The 14339-nt window shown below is 42.3% G+C and overlaps 1 pseudogene; it reads left to right on the top strand.

Annotated features, from left to right (window-relative positions):
- Positions 1-223: 223 nt before the first annotated feature.
- Positions 224-14339, top strand: part of LOC102435915 — a 160487-nt pseudogene continuing 146371 nt past the window's right edge.

Here is a 14339-nt window from a genome sequence, read left to right on the forward strand (position 1 = left end):
ATTTTCAAGATTTCAGCCTATGAAATTGGAAACAGAAAAGGAAGTCATGAATAAACTGCTCTTTTAAAAAAATATAAATGGCCTGGTTTCTACATTAGAAATGTAGAGCTCATTTGTCACTTAAAGGTTAACCCACTTTAAATACAAACCCTCACATCACTTTTGTATAGTTCATGGGAAGGATTGTTTTCATTCTCATGAGGGGAAGAGAGGGCCTATGTCTATGCCTCAGATAAAATGTAAAAGATCCCAGCTCATCCCTCAGCAACTTGAAGATATCAAAAGGGACCCATCACTCAGGTAAGAGCTTGGGCGCCCACTCAACCCAGATCTTTTGCCCCTGTGTCAACCCAGCCTTAACAATTTTACAAGCCCCAACTTGTCTCCTTTCCAGAGATAGTACTGAGATTCTTTAGTAGCTGCCTGCTCTGCCTGGTGTTTAATACGTATTTCTTCAAAGAGCTTCCACATACCACCCAAGATAGATCCGCTCTTCTATAGAGGAAACAGAGCGATGGAGGATGTGGCTCCAAGTCACACTTTCCGGGGTGGCAGAGCTCAGACTGCATGACCCTCATGCTCCCCACTCCCCCCGCCCCGCCAGCCCTAACACGATGCCTTTGCTCCAATCAAATTATTTCTTAAGAAGCTATTCAATTATGCATTCCTATGATCACTGCAGCATTAATTACAATAGCCAAGATTTGGAAGCAGCCCAAGTGCCCATCAGTAGATGAGTGGATAAAAACGCTGTCGTACATTTGCATAATGGAATACTACATGCCTGTCAAAAAGAATGAAATCTTACCTTTTGTAACAGCATGGATGGACCTGGAGCATATTATCCTAAGTGAAATAGTCAGAGAAAGACAAATACCATATGATTTCACTTATATGTGGAGTCTAATGAACAAAATAAACAAACAAAATAAAAACAGACTCATAGATACAGAGAAGACTGGGGAGGGGGTTGCAAGGCTGGCTAAAAAAAATGAAGGGATTAAGAAGCACAAATTGGTAGTTACAGAATAGTCACAGGGATATAAAGTACAGCATAGGGGATATAGTCAATAATATTGAGATAAATATGTATGGGGCCAGGTAGGTTCTTGAAGCAGTGGGGGAACCACTCTGTAAAGTACATGATTTTCTAACCACTTTGCAGAACATCCGAAACTATTACAGAGTAATATTGAATGTAAACTGTAATCTATACTAATAAAAGGGTAATATGCTAATTAGACTGGAGACCTTCCAGACGTCCTTCTGGACAAAGCCATGGTGGCAGGGTTGAGGCAGAGATGGTTAGGGGTGATCAGGCCAGGAGGGGAGGACAGTTGGGGGTGAGCAGGCCGGCAGGGGGGGCCAGTTGAGGGCGATCAGGCCAGTGGGGGGGGAGCAGTTGGGGGCAAGCAGGCCAGCAGGGAGGGGCGTTGGGGGAGAGAAGGCTGGCAGGGGGGGGGCAGTTGGGAGCTATTAGGCTGGTGGGGGGGCAGTTGGGGGCAATCAGGCCAGCAAGGGGGGGCATTGGGGGCAAGAAGGCCGGCAGGGGGGCAGTTGGGGGTGAGCAGGCAGGCAGGCAGTATGATTAGGGGCAATTAAGCAGGCAGGCAGGTGAGTGGTTAGGAGCCAGTGGTCCTGGATTGCAAGAGGGATGTCCCCCGAGGGGTCCCAGATTGGAGAGGGTGCAGGCCGGGCTGGGGGACACCCCTCCCGTGCACGAATTTTGTGCTCCGGGCCACTAGTTGATAAATAAAAAAGAAGCTATTCAATTAATTTTACTTCAGAGACATATTGTTTTTTGTTAAAATTCATTAAGAAGTATCCATGTTGATGTTCCTCTGATATTGGTGCTTTAAATGAATTGCAGTACAGTGGGTGTGGAGATAGAGTCTGGACACAAACAAGTTTTGTTGGAGTTTAAATGCAGCACTTGTGCCCTGAGCCAGTAACTAAAACTCAGAATCCTCAGTGTTCTCATGAGTAAAATGAGTGTGCTAATCATACTCCCTCAGTGAGCTATTGGGATTATTAGATAAATTAATGCACATGAAATTGTTTGTAAATAATAAGCATTAATTAAATATTATTGTTTTAATGTGATTCTTGGAGTAGTTGTTATTTTTGTTCATTGCTGTCAAATAAGCATAAAAGCCTGGAAGGTGTTGCCACTATCCAGTCCTACCCTGACAGACATTGGTAAGGCTTTCCATGAAGACCTGCTCCCCAGACTCTTGGGTCTTATCACCATGTGTTTTCCCACTGGTAATCTACCCTTACACCCTCTCACATATTTAGATAACCTCACTGAGTTCATGCCCTGTTGAATTTCGAAGGCGTGTGTAGCTTATTCATTCTGTGTTTATTGGAAATGTACTCAGCTGAGGCTAATCATCACCTTCCCTGACAACACATGACTCTAAGAAGACTTGCCACAGCCCCAGGCCCTGCTACCTAAATAACCACATTATAGATATTGTGACCAACCACCCTCAGCCGGAAATGACTGAATCAAGGGATTCCCTTAATGAAAATCAATCACCCAAATTATTGCTGGTCACCCACCTAGGGATGACCTGAAGAAGTGAGTTGGTCTATCCAGCTATAAATTTTGAAGATTGTGCAAAGCAATGGGACAAAATTTGTATCAATATATGTGTTCCCCAATCTCCTCTCCTTACCCACTTTTAGGTATCTCCATTGGCTCTTAATTCTTTTCCCTCTATAGAGAGTTCTTCCTTTTGCAGAAAAGTTTCATTATCCTTTAGTGATGACAAATTTAAAACTATCAAGCAATCAAATGAAAAAGAATTTATATGAATGGATTTCTGAAAGAAAAAAAGGGCAGTAGGAAGAGAAGAGCTGAAAAGCAGCAGGTGGTTGGGGGAAGTAACCTTTTGTGAGACAGATGGGGAGGAGAGTGCAGGGGTTAGTAATGAAAGCCAGTATCTATCTATAATAATAAAAGTGTAATATGCTAATTAGACAGGACAGCTGAATGACCTTCCAGACGTCATTCTGGACATCCTTCCAAATGAAGCGGCGGCGGCAGGGGCCGAGGCCGAGTCAGTTAGGGGCGATCAGGCAGGCAAGTGAGTGGTTAGGGGCTATCAGGCAGGAAGGCAGAGTGGTTAGAGGCAATCAGGAAGGCATGCAGAGTGGTTAGGGATGATCAGTCAGGCAGGTTATTGGTTAGGGGTGATCAGGCAAGCAGGCAGGTGAACAGTCAGGGGTGATCAGGAAGGCAGAGTGGTTAGGGGTGATCAGGCAGGCAAGTGGTTAGAAGCAATCAGGCAGGCAGGCGAGTGGTTGGGGTGATCAGGCAGGCAGGTGAGTGGTTAGGGTGATCAGGCAGGCAGGCAGGCCAGTGGTTAGGAGCCAGCAGTCCCGGATTTTGAGAGGGTGCAGGCCGGACTGAGGGACACACCCCATGCACAAATTTTGTGCAGAGGGTGCAGGCCGGGCTGAGGGACACACCCCATTCACAAATTTTGTGCATTGGGCCTCTAGTCTTTTAATAATCAGTACTGAAAACTCTGCAGTGTCCATGTGGACTGAAACTCTAATTGAATATGAGACTAAACTGGAAAAGTATGGAAAACTCTAGACACAGAACTTAAAAACCTGGGGGCGATGTGTGATCTGTAAAGATCAATCAACTCCATGGATATTTAGGGCCTTTTGTCAGATTTTTCTCTGTTGCCCCAAAAGCAGTTTTATTTAGTAAAATAAATCAATGCACTCTATGTCAGCATTAGTCAGCCTGGGAAACAGAGGAACTAACTCTTCAGGAGCCAACGATAATCAAGTTCTGGCATGAGTTTGTTTTATTCATTCTTTGTCCTCCCCCTCTTTTAGACTAATACTTTTTAATTTTGAAAAAAAAAGCTTCATGAATCATTCTGTGGCTGCTTAATATTAATAGTAATGGGATTCATTCCATTTAAATGGGCTCATTATCATGCCAGCTGCCAAGCTAGTGTCTCCAAATAGGCTTCTGAAAATAGAATCTTCTAAATATCTTTCTTGCAGGATATAAATGGAAAAAATATACAAATATTGCCAAAGTTCACACTAAGGTCAACATAAGTTGACAATTCAAATTTACCAAACCACTCAAAGCAATATTCCTTATAGTCCATCTATGAATTCTTTCAGCTCCCTAATTCTTCCCTAAACTGACTGTATGTTACTCACACTGCCTTTCCTTAAATGATCTTTTAAACCTATCCAAATCATGCCTCATCCATAACACCTTGCTCAATCGCTATAGTCATAAATAATTCTCCCACTGTGTGCGCATTTTCATCTGTATCTGTCTTCACTAAAACAGGCTAAGCTCCTTCAAAAGAGAGTCTGTGTCCGTGTTGTGGCACCTAGTATAATCCCAGAAGAGAACCATCCTTAAACAAACCCACTTTATGTTACACTAGGGGCCCAGTGCATGAATTCGTGCACATTGAAAGGAACTGTGGGCCGCAAGGCTGTGGTTGGGCACAGGGTCAGGTCTCGGCTCATCCTCCATGCCCCCACTCGGCTCCTCCCTCCACTGCCCTCCCTCCCACCCCCGTCCCCTGTCTGCCAGCAGCCCCACTCCCACTGATGCCACTCCCATGTGCTGACAGTGCCATCCCTGCTTGTACCCACTGACGACGCAGAGCAATTGAGGCTGGCACCAGCAGCGGGTGCGAGCAGGGCCAGTGCCATCAGCAGGTGTGAGTGGCAGCTACTGTCCCAAATGCCCCTCAACAGCAGGGAGAGGTGAAGAAGTCCTCAGGGCAATCGGGGCCAGCAGCCGCCACTCACACCCACTGACAGCACCAAGCGATCAGGGCTGGCAGCGGGTGCAAGCAGCAGCTCTGGTGCCGGCAGTAGGTGCGAGTGCCGGGCGGGACCATGGCGCAAGCAAAGAATTTTCAGTAACCTCCAGAGGCTCACCCCAATGACAGCGATCAGTGCCCCGCTTTGGTCTGGCACCCCCGCTCACCTGCTCCACCATCCCACCGCAGCCAGTGCCTACCATGTTCCATGCTCTGCCAACTGCTGCCAACGCCTGGCATGTTCCATGTGTGACCCCTGATGGTCAGCACATGTCATAGCAGCCGGTTGTTCAGTTGTTCAGTTGTTCCACCATTCTGTCTATTTGCATATTATCCTTTTATTATATAGGACTAGAGGCCCGATGCACAGAATTCATGCAAGGGGCTCAGACCCCCGCTGCCGTAGCAGTCACCTCTGCCTCACCCTCTGGCCGCCGCGGCTTCATCCAGAAAATCGTCTGGTCTAATTAGCATATTATGCTTTTATTATTATAGATTATTGTCCACACAGTTCCCCAACCTTTGTGGCCAATAAATGGCACAGTGGGGATGTATTATTGCTTTCCAGGTATAGTCTCTCAAATTAAGCAGATTAGAATTAAGTTTCACACCCCCAGATCCATAGCTCAGGTACATTATTGAGCCCATCAAGTGAGTTTAAGAAAACCTTCTAAAAAGGAAGGTCACAAGGTGAAGAATAAGCTAGTTTGCAAATTAGCACACAGGGTAGAGAAATTTCCCCACCTTGAACACAATAAGATTTACTGCGTTATGACAGGCATGCCCGGTTCAAAGTTTCCCAAGGTAGGAACCATGCTTCATATTGTATTTCATTCAATAGTACCTTGCATACTGCTGAACACATAGGAGATTCCCAATGATTGTATTTTTCATGAAGTAATGATGGTGATAAAAAGGAAATAAAAAGAAGATAAACCAGATAAGAAATGCACAGTCCCTGACAAATTTAAACGTAATTATATTTCTTTAGATATTCTTTCTTAACAAGTAACAGACTAACTTGTGTGTGTGTGTGTGAGAGAGAGAGAGAGAGAGAGAGAGAGAGAGAGAGAGAGAGAGGCCTGGCCCTGAGAAGTGGTCCAGTAGGTCTGTTTGACATCTGGTATCCTCCTTCTCTAAGAAAACAAAACCCTGGGTAGGGGAGGCCAGGGGAAGGTCAAGGGGGGAAAAAGGGAGACATATGTAATACTCTTTGTAATACTTTAAGCAATAAAACAAAATTTTAAAAAAAACCCTGCTGTCACCTGTTATCTTTATCTTTTTGTTGCTCTCTGTTTTTCAGATTTTCTGGGGAGATAAGTCTTCTCTTAATTTTTTTTTTTAGAAATGTACTCTTCTCAACCCTGAAATATACCAGTGACACTCAGCAAAGCCCACATCTTCTCTTTCCTCTCCTAAGTGTTTCTTTCTCACATCCTTATTTCTTTCTACTTAGGAGATCAAGAGATTGATCTTCTTCAAATCTTACCTCATCTATTTGATCCTTCCTCCTTTTCCCCTTCATTTCTGTTCATGGAAATGAAAGAAAGAGAGATTTTTTTTAATAAAAGGAAAATGTGACAGAATGCCTTCCTGCAGAGGGACTAGATTAGAAGATGGGAAGGAAAAGAAGTAGAATAAATTGGTGGGAAACCTTAGAATAGTGCTTGGAGCTGTCTTTGTGCTATAAATCCTACAGCACTAATTTCACAGGGTGTAATGTTTCTCAGATTTTTAAAAATTGTTCTTATTAAATAAACCCTTGCAAGGATAAAGTGACTATTTGTATTGGATTCTCTTTTTTGAATTTAACATTATTTATTTGCTGTCCACAGAAATTTATCTTGAATAGCTACATAAAACATAATGTGTATATAATGTGGTGCGTGCGCAAAGGAGGAGATAAAATAAACATCTATTGAGTAGTTACTCTGTGCTTGTACATCACCTGGTCAATAAGTTCCAGCCTGTGGCTCGGGATAATCACATGACACTCACAGGAGAGAAGAGCTCAGAGGACATAGGGATCCTGAGGATATTGTTTAAGCCACCCTGTTAGGAAGTAGCCAAATCAGATTTTATATTTCGTTCTATCAGACCCTAGAGTCAATTTAATTATTTATGTTAGGTTTATTGGTTTATTTGGTTGTTTCCTCAACAAATATCTTCCAGGCGCCTGCCAAATTTGTGCCGGGTACTGCTGGAGACAAAGTGGAAGTGAAGACAGACGAGACTCATGAAGGAGTTGACACTTGGGCCTGGCTTCAACTCAGTGGGATATAGAGATGAAGTTGTTTAATTTTTTCCTATCGCTGCTTTAGCTTCACTCATTCCTTTTCTACATGTCAGAAAGATCATTGCCCCTTTATAAAAATCCCACAGGATTCAAACCCCAATCTTATATCCAATTGAAAAACACTTCTCCTCCCCTCCCTGCTGCACCAGCCAGACTTGAGGTCTGTGGGATTTGGAGAGGGCCGGGGACAAAGTCTCCTCTTTCAGGCTTCTGAGGTGCTGATGCTCATGTGGGTGTTGGTAGTCTACACCAGAGGAAGGGTGAGGATTGTGGGGATGTGGGGCCAGGATAAGGAGCTCTTAAGGAGTTTTTCCTAAATTCCCCTGTGTGGCTGGGAAACCATGCCAAAGGCTGGCCTAGCACTTCCTATAGGCAGATGTCCACCTTGCCAGGCCCATGTGGCTCTGCACATGAAAGCTTCATGGTCCTGGAAAAACCTTGGGCCCAAATCAAAGAAGCAAGCTGGATGGGACATTATGATACTGATTCAATCATTTGGCTCAATTTGCTATGGGAAAAATAAATAAAGAGAGGGACAAAAGACCGAGAGCAAAACCAGGGAACTGGAAATAAAATAGCTTACCAGCCAGTACTTCTTGTGCATATCTTAAATGGTTCAAATACATTCCATTTATTTTTATAAAATCTAAAATGAATTTTCAATTTAAAATTATTATATACCAAATGGTTACATGTTCAGATCTCTTGACTTCTAAGCAATTAAGTGTTTTTATAGCTGGTTATAGAACAGAAGCAGAGGCGTAAAATGTCTCAAAGAAATTTAAGTGAGGTGCTAACTTAAAAAACGAATGATAATGATGACACTTTCGTTAGCAATGAGTTAGTACTCACAAAGTCTTGATAACATCAGGCTCAAAAATGCTAAGTGGGGATTCAGTATGGATTGTGAGGCAGGGAATAAACAGGGCCCTATCTCAGGTAGAGAGATGGCGTCTCAGGTAAGAAGACAGCAACTTGGGACAAATGTCACAAGAAACAAAGAAAGCACAGCAGCCCTAGCTGTTTTGGCTCAGTAGATAGAGCGCTGGCCTGCGGACTGAAGGGTCCCAGGTTTGATTCCAGTGAATCAGCCTGGGTTGCAGGCTTGATCTCCAGTAGGGGGAGTGCAGGAGGCAACTGATCAATGATTCTCTCTCATCATTGATGTTTCTATCTCTCTCCCTCTCCATTCCTCTCTGAAATCAATATATAAGCACAGGAATTATGCTCAACCAAGACCTATGGTGGGAGACACAATGGCTTGACTCTATCACATAGGGAGAGAGCAAGGGGAAGAACACCCAGCCATCCTCTTCCTCTCTCCTTTCATTTGCTGAACCCCACTGAAGCCACAGACAGATGATGAGATCCAAGCTCCATAAGCCTCTCAGAATATACCGCACAGTGGAGGTGGGTGAGGAACAGGTCAACGGGGCAAGTGGAACATATTCTGCCACCAATTCAGGGACTGACTTTCACAGTGGCCTTACCTGGAGACTGGTTATGCCTAGTGGAGAGTTGGGTTATATGACTACAATACATTTTTGGGATTCCCAGAAATAGCAGGTAGTTGGTGAAAGTGTGATAGAACACCATAAGGTGCTAGACTTTGCATAAGCAAATTGAGCCCCAGAGATGACAGAGTTATCAAGATTCATCAATGAATGTCAACCTGACTGCAATTATATTCACCAGTTTATACCACCAGGATACTTGAGTTACATGCATGCATTGATTTGCTGTTCCATTTGTGCACAATAGTATAGTCTGAGCCTAAACTGTATGTTTCTCATAAGTAGGTCCCCTGCCAGAGCTATGGGCTTTGGATGGACTCTTTAACCAGGTGTCTGAAGAAACCTTACCACCCTTGCTCTGACACTTTTACAGGAAATTCAGTGTCTTAGTAGTGAAAATGGTGATCTCAGTTTCACAGGCTGGATAAGAGGGTCCAACAAGCTAGTGTACATGAAAGTACTTTGTGACCTGTAGGGTCTGACAGACATCATCTCATATACAACCTGGTGCCTGTGCTCTATTCATCATTAACACCAAATATTATCTTTTCATTCAAAAGTTGCTGAGCAGTGCATAGGCACACATTACCTCATCTAGGTTCATTTGAAATAAGTTAATATATTTATACTTTAACACTAATCAAAACAAATAAACAGATGATACAATAAATGCACATTTCTTGTGTGTCTGACTCATGCAGGATTTCTGATCTGCCACAGATGATTTCTTCTCTGAAGACTCACCCTCCTCCATGTAGGGGCAAGGGGCACGGAGTTTTGACTGAATCCCTCACTGCACACCTGCTGGTCAGCCTCGATAGTGACACGGAGCCTCAACTTATAACATTGCCCCCCATGAATCAGTGCCATCTTTGTCTTTAAGACTCTTCTGTGCCCACCTGTACAGCCCAGCAGTGCTATATGCTGTAACAGAAATTGTCATGAAGCCAGCCAGGTACCTCTGGGCACTCTGTAAGGATCAGTGCATGAGTATGTACTGAATGGTAGGTGGGTGTCCACAGGGCAGGGAAAGACTGAGTTTCTGGACTTTACTTGCCTCACTGGTTTAGGTAGTGCCAGAGCTGCAAAGGAAATCCAGATAAACCTGCTAGAACCACACACTTGGAGCTGTGTGCATTCTGGGCACCTCTCTCAGCTCCCGAAATGTTGGGTTTCCTTGGTTTGGTCACTGCCACCTCTTTAACTCTGCACATCTCTTAGCTGACTTCCTCTTTTTCCTTGGCTTCAGTCACTAACTAGTTGAACAAAAATAACTCACAAATCTCCATGTCTGGGCCTAATCTCTTATCTCCTGATCCTCAGACCAATGCATCTTACGCCTAATAGTGGTTTTAGACAAGATATTCTGAGCACTTACTATTTTTAAGGACTTTAGAAAGTGGATATTATAATTATTCTCATTTTACAAATAAGGAATATGAGGCCAGAGTGGTTTAGCTACTCTTCTTTGGCCATATGGTTTATAGATGTGGGAACTGAGGCTTGAACCTTAGTATTTTGTCTCCAGAACTCATCTTCCTAGCCATCCTGCTAATCATGGCCATGCCCCAAATCTCAAATTCAATCTCAACAGTCATTCTTGCCTGTTTCATGCCCTTTCTCCCATTATGTTCCTGACTCTATGCATATCACCACTTGTTATCTACTTATTCAAGACAGAAAGCAGAAGCTCATCCTTCATTTCTCCCAACCCTTACCTTGCCCCTACATAGTCACCATTTCCTATAGAGTCTTCCTTCTTATTATATTACTCAAAACCATCTGCTTCCCCAGATACCACTGCCCCTTGCTGACTCAAACAGAGATTAGACCACAATTCTGTTCACTTGGATAAATAACCCCAAGTGATCTATCCCCTAAACTCCCCTTTTCCATCCTTTTTATTCCAGCTATGAGCTACCCTCCATTAGTCTTCCATTACCCTCAGGTTGAATCTCAAAACTCTTAACTCAGAAGATGAAAATCTGCATAATCAGGCCATGTTTTGGCTTCAGCCTCATACCTATCCTTACCCAAATACCTCTACTCCAGAGCTGGAATTGCTTGCTATCCTCAGGTTGAGTCTGTCCTGTGGTCTTCTATCTCCATAATGTCTGTCCCATTCTATTAGCTAATACCTCCTCAGCCTCCAATTCTCAACATCTGTGTCAGATCCTACCTAAATGTGTTCCTGAACACCCAATTGAAGATTAAGGTCCCTTTTGGGTGATCCTACTATTGCCTTTGTCAATTCTGTCTTAAAATAGCTTGTTTACTTATCTATCTTCCCATTTGATTCTCCACACCTTGAAGAAGGAATCTATGACTTTTTCACATTTTTATCCCAAACATCTAGTACAATAGCTTATATGCAATCATCTATTTGAATCAATGGTTGCATGGGTAGTATACAGTTTAAGAAATAGACTCAAAAGCCAGAAAATATGGGTTCAATTTTTGCTCTGACACTTAGAAGCTTTTGGACCTCCATCAAGTTACTTAATTTCCCTGTGCTCAGTTTCCTCAACTGAAAAAGGAAAATTCTGTATGAAAAGGAAGTTGCATTTAAAGGTCTCATATGATGAGTCATTTGGTAGATTGATTGGATATCCCCTAACATATCTGCAAGCCATGCCTTCTCTCTGCAAATCCAAATCCTATTCATGACAAGGTCCCATCCAGGTGCCAATTCCAGTATTCACCCTCTCCTCAGCACCACAGCTGGAAGGGCTATCTCCCCTCTGCTCACTGATACAACTCTTGAATCCTCTTCACCTTTTATTACCCCTGTGCATATCACTTTATATTTTGATGTGTGTGGTGTGCATATCTTTCATTATGCTTGAGCACAGGAGCCATACCTTTCATTTCCCTGTGCCCCAACAGGGCCTAGCCTAGAAATGGATTGGGTAGGAGTCACTTAATGTATGTCTGTAGGTAGAAATCAGATTTTCACCAATAAAATTCACTTCCCATGAGGCACAACCAAACCCAAAGTGGTAGTTCAGAAAGAAGTATAAACCCCAACTCCAACCTCAAGAGATGGAACTATCATTTGCATCCAGCCTCAAATGCTAAGAGGGACTAGCTGGTAAGAAATGCAGCTGAAATACCAATTTCTCAGGAAGCATGAAGAGGCATCTTTTGGAGTGCTTTGCAGGCCAGGACTGCAAAGATATTAGCTTATGGTTCCAAGCTTATGGTTCTACAACTCTGTCTGGTGGAAAAAATTATTTAAAGATACATATGTGAAATAAAGTTTGGTTATAGCTTTTAGATGAGTCTAATATAGAATCAGACTATACCCATAGGTGTAAAAAACATCTTCAGCATTATTAAGTCTCACTACAAACTCCTTATTCTCTGTCCACAAAGAATTAAGCCCAGTACTTTGCAGCACCTCTAATGAATTGGTTTTAAGAAAACATGTCAAGAAAATGTTCTTTTTTCACCAATTATATTGCAAGCTTGCTTAATATTTCTCCTCATGAAATATGTATATGAAGTGTTTAATACCTTAGAGACCTTAAAAGGTCTATTACTTGTTCTGAGTCAAGTTATACATTGAAAAACATTGATTGATTTTTTTCAATTCATTATTTATACCGATTCAATAATTAGCACTTTGGTACTTGAATAAATCTCCTTGGATAATAGAGTGGTCATGCAGGTAAGAAATGTGTGCATGTTGGTGGATAAATAGAGGGCAAATTCACTCTGTCAATAGCAGTGGTTTCTCTGGAAATCTAAACTTCCAATAGGAAAGTAGCCACATGCCAGGCTTCTGACTGTGAAAGCAGGGGTCTGAGAGTTCAGTGGAATATAGCATTCTAACTGGCCCCATAGCAGAGTGGTGAAATACTGTGCCCTAGATTAAACCCCCTTAGAAAAGTATTTCCTGATAAAGATCACACGTTACTTTGAGTAACTTTATGCAGCACCTTTCACCCATGACACAAAATATCAAAAATGCAGTGTGGCCATAAATGGCACTAGGAATTTTTCATGCCAGCGAACAGACCAGAACCTGCCCCGCACTGCACAGCTACAATCCTTGTGCTGCTGCTCCTTTTCTGACACCAACTCTGAAGAAAGGCACCGGCATTCTTACCCCCTCACATCATTTCCCTGTTACCAAGGCTCAAAGTCTCTTCCCCTAGAAGGCCTTCATTTCTAGATAGCCATGGTCTTCCTCCATCTGAGACAGGGTTCAGATCAAAGCTGCCTTGGCCTTTCCTCAGTACCCTTCAACATCGCCCCAAATTGAGATTTGTATCTCCAACACTATCTCTCTGTCAATCTGTAGCTTGACTTTTCTATGTATCTTGCTTAACTCTGTCTTACTTTTTTAAAGTATTTCTGACATGCTAGATACCTCATCCCTCTATATCCCTCTGCTCACTCTGAGGGCTTCTCACTTCTATTGAATCTCTGTTGACCCTAAAGATCCCAAGTACCTAGGGCTTTGCATTTTCACAGCTGTGGCCTTCAATCTGCCCTCCTTTAGGAAGCATCAGCCCTTCCTGCATTTCCACTATTCTCACTGAGGATATAAATCCTTCCATCTCCGGTTCCTCTGGATTTCTTTTGTGAAAGGAATTGCGTAGAAATTATACTTCCAAATCCTTTACTTTTAGTATAACATCTTAGGGTGGTTTTAAATCACAATTCTTTTAGGTACTTGGGAGTTTTCTAGAGTTACTACAGACACCCATCTCAGAATTCCAATCAGTCTAATTGTCCATGGGATATCTAGATTATTAAGATATCCAGAGCAGTGGTGTCTTAGACCTTATACAATGAATTGTCTCTGTGGTATTATACAATCAATTTAAAATAAGCATTTTATTGAAATATAATATATATCCAGTCATACATCTCTTAACAATGGGGACACATTTGGAGGAATACACTACTAAGCTATTTTGTCATTGTGGGAACATCTAGAGTGCATGTACACAGACCTAGATGTTACAGCCTGCCACACACCTAGGACACATGACACAGCCTATTGCTGCTAGACTACAAGCTTGTATAGCCTGTTAATGTGCAAAACAACACAAGATTAAATCAGCCACAGGACACATATGTAATACCCTTTGTAATACTTATTATAATATTTTTTTAAAAAAGAATAAAAAAAAAGAATTGAAGAAATATGGGGGAAAAAAAAGAGAAAATGATGCAATCAAGAGGCAGTTAAAAGATGGATGAGGCTGCTGTCGATGTAACACAGCGTACTGTTTTACAGCAAACATTTTCCCCCATAAGTAGAAAAATACATTTTAAAATAACCATATGAAATATAGTATAGTAAATACATCTACTAATACCATAGCAGTTTATTATTATCAACTGTGGATAACTGTATGTGCTTATACTTTTGTATGACTGGCAACACAATAGGTTTGTTTACATCAGCATCACCACAAACACCTGAGTGAGCACTGGGGTACAATGCTACAACAGCTATGTTGGCATTAGGAACTTTTCAACTCCATCTAATCTTACAGGACCACTGTGGTATACTCAATTCACTGTTGTCCGAAACATCATTATGTGGTGCACTAATGCATAGGAAAGTGCACAAATCTTGCACTCAATGAATTATCACAAAGTAAATCACATATAACCACCACACTTGTTGACAGATGAAACATTATTAGTATCCACATATATCTCTTCACACACTTCCCTCCAGTGACTTTT

This window comes from Myotis lucifugus, unplaced genomic scaffold (genome assembly GCF_000147115.1).
Source record: "Myotis lucifugus unplaced genomic scaffold, Myoluc2.0 scaffold_21, whole genome shotgun sequence".
NCBI classification, from domain to species: Eukaryota; Metazoa; Chordata; class Mammalia; order Chiroptera; family Vespertilionidae; genus Myotis; species Myotis lucifugus.